Here is a 7,654-nt window from a genome sequence, read left to right as displayed (position 1 = left end):
GCAGGTGTTTAGCGTGCACTATAAAGCTTAGCGTACCTTCATAAAAGAGGGGGTTAGAATTTGAATGACAGTAGCGGTTGTGAATATATAGTGGGAGTGTGTGGCACAGTGGTTAGAGCTACAGCCTTAGCACCCTGAGGTTGTGGGTTCAAATCCCTTACTGTTTCTTGTTTCCCTGGGCTTCCTGGGTTTCCCTTGTTTCACTTAATCCCCTCATTGCCCCAGGTACACTAGATAGAGTTTGAGCCCTCTAGGACAGATAGGGAAATATGATAAAGTACCTGAATGTAAACCACTTAGGAAATAAGTGGTATATAAATAAAAAAATAAAATAGTCCATTGTTTTTTGCAGTGGTCCCCTGGCCAGTCTAATTAATGTATTTCTACTTTGGTTAAATGAGTAAAATTAATGTATAATGGTTATTCAGATTATGTTCGGTAACTGTACTAAAGTGCAGCTCTGAAACAGAAAAATAGACTTGAAAAATAAGGAGTCATAATCAGAAAGGAAACATTTCAAAATATTTAGTGAGATCACCCTGAAAGCTGGGAAGGCAGCCAGTAAGTTCTCACCATCTTTTCCCTGTCTCCTCATTCCTCTTGCATGCACACTGTGTGGCAATTTGGGAAAAAAATGACCTTATTTAAGTGAGTCATAAAGGTAATCAAGCACTTGCAAAGTCATTCTGCAAACTACGTTGAAGAGCTAATGCAACCAACTTACTGACTCATAATTACGGATTTTGTCTAGGCTAGCTGTAGGGAGGTGGTCTGGGTTTGTGATCCAAACTACGAAAAATTGGTATTAATGGTGATGATCTGTCCTTGAATAACCCTGGAGATGATATGGAAAAATGTGCTTCCCAGAATAAGAAAAATTAATTAATGAAAACAAGATGAATAAAAGGACCAATCAGAACGGGCCCAGTGCCCTCGTAATAACCGTTGGCCCCGGGCAGGTGTTTATGAAGTGACAAGCACTTAGAAATGAATCTAAATAAACCCTGCCCCGTACATCATCTTATCCTTATATTGTGTGTGGTTTATATAGAAAAAATATAACCGTACGTAATAAATAATCGGGAGCACAATCATCCCCAGATTAAAACAAAAGGAAAGAAAATCACCCCAAAAAAATCTCCTTGAAACCTACTACAAAAAAACACAAAATGTGAAAATGAAAAAAACAAAATGTAAAAAATGACAAAAATCGTCAAAAAACAAAGAAAAATGTAAATATAATGTCCTCAGTCTCATCCATCAATCCACAACGCAGTGAGCCCTATGCACCTGTCACAAATTGTTCGTGAAAATAATGAAAAACAGTGAAAAACAGTGAAAAATACTTAGCGCAAGTGGCTGCAGTAAATCCAGAGCGAGACAAAGTTCAAAGTTCACCAATCATCACTGTTCAATTCCGCTCGCTACTCAGTCCCGCTCGCTTAAACTCACTCAATGAAGAGTCATAAAAGTCGGTCCATTCGCCGTTGAACTTAAATCACTCAGTCCCATGCAGTCAAAAAAGACTATTCAATAGTGTTCACCACACATTTTGCTCACTCGACAGGTCCTGTTTCAATATCCTCGTCAGGAGGGAGCAAGAAAATCAAAAAGGTTAGTAAACTGACTGAAAATTCACACGCCCAGTCCCTACATATAAAGGACGGAGTAATGGGTTTGTGATGACACACATTTCTAAATACTAATATTTTGGCTTCATCACCAACATAACTCCCCCTCCACAACACATAATTTGTTCTCATCACCTGATGTGATGAATAAAAATTGCCTCTGAAAGCTAGAAAATCACTTAGAGATTGAAAAGGAGAAGATTAAATGCAACCAGCTGGCGGGAAATGAGCTGGCAAAGCTTGGCCAATGAAAATCAACTTGGCTATGCCACGATGTTTCTTTTGTTAAATCATTAATTCCTTCTCACTCAACGAATCTTAGATACACATCAATTTCATATGATGGTCATGATTTCATGACCATCATATGAAATTGAGTCATGAAAACAAGTTTACATTGAAAACTGAAATTTAGGGCTCCTTTTACGAAGCCTCGTTAGAGGCTTCAGCACGCGCAACTTTTAATCATGCGCTAACCTCCGCGCTAGCCGAAAAACTACCGCCTGCTCAAGAGGAGGCGGTAGCAGCTAATGTGTCCAGCGGTTTAGCATGCGCTATTAAGCTTGTTAAACTGCTAACGAGCCCTTAGCCTGCTCATTCTATATTTGCATCTTTTTTGTGATTTTATTGTTTCACATTACTTTGAGATATTTTGTAAAAGGAGCCCTTAGCCTGCTCGTTCTATATTTGCATCTTTTTTGTGATTTTATTGTTTCACATTACTTTGAGATATTTTGGTAGGTCATTCATAAATTTGTTAAAATGGAGATTACTATAGCCAAATATTGGTGAGAGTGGGTAATATTACACTGAGGTTGAACAGATGGAACATATAACTTAATAAGCGGTGAGGCTTCAGTTTAGGAGATGAATTTGTCAAATAGTGCAGTTTTAATTGCTTTCCGGAATGTGCCGTAGGTCAGCCTGGTTCCGTTAATGTAATTTCCCAGCCAGGATTGCTGTTTGCTTGCTTGGTACATGAAGGACCTGTCCAAGAAGGATTTGTATTTGCAGCCTGTGATCTTTGGGTATGTAAATATGTTACGGTTTCTGGTTGGTCGTGAGGGGTTGTGTAATGTGAAATGTGGTAGTGGGTAAGAAGGCGCTAGTTCCCAGGCCTGCTTGAAACAAATACAGGCAAATTTGAATAGTATACGTGCCTCCACTGGCAACCAGTGCAGTCTTCTATAGTAAGGGCTAATGTGGTCATTTTTCTTCAATCCGAAGATCAAGTGAACTGCAGTGTTTTGCACTATTCTTAATCTTTGTACTGTTTTCTTTGGGATGCCTAGATAAATGATGTTGCAGTAGTCCAGAATTGATAGGATCAGGGACTGCACCAGTAAAGGATGTAGCGTCAAAGTATTTTTTGATGATCCTTAGTTTCCACAGAGTACAAAAGCATTTTTTCACCACTAAGTTTGGTCAGCCATGGTTAGGTGTGTGTCCAGTGTGATTCCCAGTATTTTTATGGTTTTGGAGATTCGTGTTATGCATTTGGTTCATTTAGTATATCTTAATATTGCTTTGATTTATTAAGTTGATATACCTCTTAATATAGCTCTCCGCCCCCTTCCCACTCTGCCCCCTGCCGTACACGCTCCCTTCCCCTCCCCCATACCTTTTTAACTTTGGCACAAGCAGCCACAAACTGGGAGATTGGGTATTCGTGGTATAATATTCAAGGCATAATATACCTATGCTTGCCACAAGAACGCCTAGCAACACCTAACAACACCTAGGCACCGCTGTGTGATTCTATATGTGGTGCCTAGCGGATGATTAACAACCGCACTGACCAGCACCTTTAAGGTAGGTGTGGTTAGGCACCATTTATAGAATCAGGCCCTTTTTCATCACAGAACATTACATTCATTCACAGAAAGACCTCACAATATGAATCAGACTAAAACTTACTCAGATTTGCTACTTTTAACTCAGAGCAGACCTGTACAGATGCTATTAGCTCAGCGTCTTCTCTTCAGCAGTCCTAGCAGACTTTATCCCAGCTTTGTCAGTGCTGCACATGAGCCCCACTAGAGATGGTGTCAGGTCAAAAGCGCGCCGGGACAAAGGCGCGAGCAGACAACTGAGCGCAGCGCGGAGGCGCGCGCTGAAGAAAAAGACTGTTTTTAGGGACTACGACGGGGGGTGTGGGGGGAACCCCCCCATTTTACTTAATACAGATTGCGCCGCGTTGTGGGGGTGTTGTGGGGGGTTTGGGGGTTGTAACCCCCCACATTTTACTGAAAACTTAACTTTTTCCCTGTTTTTAGGGAAAAAGTTACGTTTTCACTAAAATGTGGGGAGTTACAACCCTCCCAAGCCCCCCACAATGCCGCCGCCATATGTATTAAGTAAAGTGGGGGGGGGGCTCCCCAACAAAACTCCCCGTCGCAGCCCCTAGCTGCGCTCAGTTGTCGGCACGTGCCTTTGTCTTCCGTGTTACTGTCTATGAACCACTAGAGATTCTTATTCCTGCATAGTTCTTCAAATCATAAAGACTTTTTATCCATCAAAATCATTATATTTCTCTTCAAATGTCCCACTAAATTACATTCATTCTTCCACAATCACATGCAGCATTTATAAACACACTTTGTTTAGCCAGCTCACAGCACTGCATTGGACATGTTCAAAAGTGCTTATCTTTCTCCACAGTACTGCACATCCTACCTTGCTAGGAATCCCCTCACATGACGTGCATAAACTTTATTCATGTCCCCAAACATATCTTTCCTGTTCCACATTCCTCAGTTTCCTCAGGCTGAACACACATCCCTGCTGCATCTTAAAGCATCATTAGAGCCTCTCAACTGCCTTGTGCTTCATTTTTAATTATGTCTGACCAGATCCCTCATGCCTGTCTCTGGAGCAACATTTTGATCCAGCAAAGCTGTGCCAGTGCTACTCAAATGCTGCCCCTCACTAAATGCAGCTGTTCTGTACTTCTCCTGCCTTTCATACCTTGCCAAGGGCTCTCATTAGGTTGAGTGCTGCTGTAGCCCTCCTGCAGAGCTTTTATAGCCCCTGCAGTGGCCTCTGCCATTTTTCACAGTTGTGTCTGGGCCCTTCTGTCATAACAAAACTCTACCAGAGCTCCCGAGTGCCGCTCACCACTAAACACAGCTCTCTTCAGTTTCTCCCTACTTCTCTATTCTTTGTCAGGGTTCTCTACAGCTGTGTGAATGCTAACCATATGACTTTTCCTGCTCCAGACCCCCTTGTTCATGTACATCTGCACAGTCACTGGTCACAATCACTTTCCCACCATATGGCACAAACAGGTATCAAATGTTCCAGTCACCTCTGGGACCTCCTGGAGGTAACTTGCCTCTGCTGCCCAACAGGGCTGGCTTTAAGCAGGGACAGCAGGGTCATTTTCTGAGACTCTGCACTTAACTGAGTCAGCATTGTAACTAACAAATAACAGAATTATTAAAATAGGGTTGGTTAACAAGACTAAGAATGTTATAATGCCTCTGTATCGCTCAATGGTGATATCTCACCTTGAGTACTGCATTCATTTCTGATCTCCTTATCTAAAAAAAGATATAGCGGCACTAGTAAAGGTTCAAATAAGAGCGACCAAGATGATAAAGAAGATGAGATGGCTGAGGGGAGATATGATTGAAGTCTACAAAATCCTGAGTGGAGTAGAATGTGTACAAGTGGACCAATTTTTCACTCCATCAAAAATTACAAAGACTGGGGTCACACATACCTATACCAACTATAACCTCCCCAACCCTGTCTAAATTAGATTGTAAGCTCTTCTGAGCAGGGACTGTGTATTGTATGTTAAAATGTACAGCGCTGCGTATGCCTTTCAGCGCTATAGAAATAATAAATAGTAGTAGCAGTAGTAAAAATACTTTTAAACACAATTGGAGGAAGTATTTTTTCCACTCAGAGAATAGTTAAGCTCTGGAACGCATTGCCAGAGGTTGTGGTAAGAGCGGATAGCGTAGCTGGATTTAAGAAAGGTTTGGACAATTTCCTGGAAGAAATGTCCAAAGTCTGTTATTGAGAAAGACATGGGGAAGCCACTGCTTGCCCTGGGTCAGTAGCATGGAATGTTGCTACTCCTTAGGTTTTGGCCAGGTGCTGGGCACCGTGGAAGTGGGTTACTAGGCTTGATGGACTATTGGTATGACCCAGGATGGCTTTATGTTCTTATGAAAGTTAAAGTTTCTTTTCTCTTTCCATCTCCATCTCCTTCTATGTCTCCTTCTCCCTCCCTCCTCCTCACCCATGGTCATTGTGTTCCTCACACTAACACTCTATACTCCTCCAACTGCATCACAGGCCAGTCCTTATACCTCTTTTGAAATATGTCCTGTGCATAGAAGCCCTATCAAACTTGCCCCTTAGGGCCCCACTGTTGTTAAAGCCAGCCCTGCTGCCCGATGCCTCCTGCACCCCAGCTGGAGTACAATAGTCCCATGCAGTCACATGGACTTTTGGGTCATTAGTGTATGGCTCCACCCCCTACTTGCCTGGGGATCTCAGCACCTCTCAATGATGGTTCCTCCAGTTGGCCTCCAACTATGGAACAGCCTCGTCAATATAACCACTAGAAAAGCAGACCTAGGGCACAGCAAATGAATCTCAGAACTGGCCTCAGTCTTGAGTGAGCACTTTTTTCCTCTCTCTTTTCATTTTTAAATCCCATTTTACACACACTTACAAGTGGGGGTGGGGGTGTACTTTCTCTCGTTCTGTGATCAGTAGAGATAAGGGTGGTAGATGGTTTATGGTTTATTTAATTATATCCTTCTTTTAACAAGGTGAGTTAGAATACCACATTCACAATAAGCATCACAAACAGCCATAAGACACACATGTATAAGTTTCATTAAAATACAATTTACCCAATGAAATTGCTCAACACCCATGCTTCATTTCGTAAAAGAGATGTCTCTTCAAGAACCTCTTAAAAATAATCACATCTTTTTGCTTTCTAATATACAATGGAATGGCATTCCACGCATCTGGACCAGCATAAGAAAAAGCTCCCATTCTTGTGACTTTCAACCTTGCCTGCTGTATAGTAGGAACAACTCTCCAGCTTGAGCAGAGCGTAAACTACATGATGGTACATACTTAGATATACAGTTGATTAAATATCTCGGAACCATTCCATGAAGGCAAAAGTAAGTTAGCAACAGCAATTTATATTGTATTCTAAAATCAATCTTCAACTAGTAAAGTTTCACATAAAATTCAGACACATGGTCAAAAGTGTGAAACAATCTCCAGGAAGAAGTGGTGAAGACAGAGACTGTGACTGAATTCAAGAAGGCATGGGATAGGATCTCTTAGAGAGAGGAAGAGATAATAGTTACTGCGGATGGGCAGACTGGATGAGCCATTCATCTGCCATGGGCCTTTATCTGCCATCATGCTTCTATGCTTCTATACCAATAAAGTTCTATGACATCACAATGCAGATGTAAAGAGCCTTAGCCAATAGGGAGAGGAGGAAATAGTGAATGCTAAGGATGGGTCGACTGGATGGGCTATTTGGCCTTTATTTGCCATCAAGCTTCTATACCTCCTATGTTGTGATTAAGACTTCTCTCACTGACTTGAAGCAAAAACCTCCCAAAAGCCTTCAGAAATAAAAGAATAACAGTTATCAGATTTCTTATTACCCACCTTATTCCTGATGATTTATTCTGTCAATCTCTGCACTGTGTTTCTGCATCTGGAAACATGAGTGGCCCAGACTGTGCCTCTATTGATTACCTGTCCATGCCTCAAGAGAACCACTTGTCACCTTGTATGGACTATGATGTTTACAACTGCAATGGAAAAAAAAGAAGTCTGGGCAGTTGTGAAACACTTTCTAGTGATGTAAAGCCACAACATTCACTGCTTTAATGAGCTATATTTTTTCCTTTCATGGAGTTTGAAGAACATTGGATTATTTATATATGGCAGACACCTGGCTGTAACCATTCCCCATTGCTGTGTGTTCATTCATTCTTTCCAGGTTATCTGATATTTCCTGGGGGGGG

The sequence above is a fragment of the Geotrypetes seraphini genome, chromosome 1, assembly GCF_902459505.1.
Source record: "Geotrypetes seraphini chromosome 1, aGeoSer1.1, whole genome shotgun sequence".
Lineage (NCBI taxonomy): Eukaryota > Metazoa > Chordata > Amphibia > Gymnophiona > Dermophiidae > Geotrypetes > Geotrypetes seraphini.
This window is presented reverse-complemented; position numbering follows the sequence as displayed.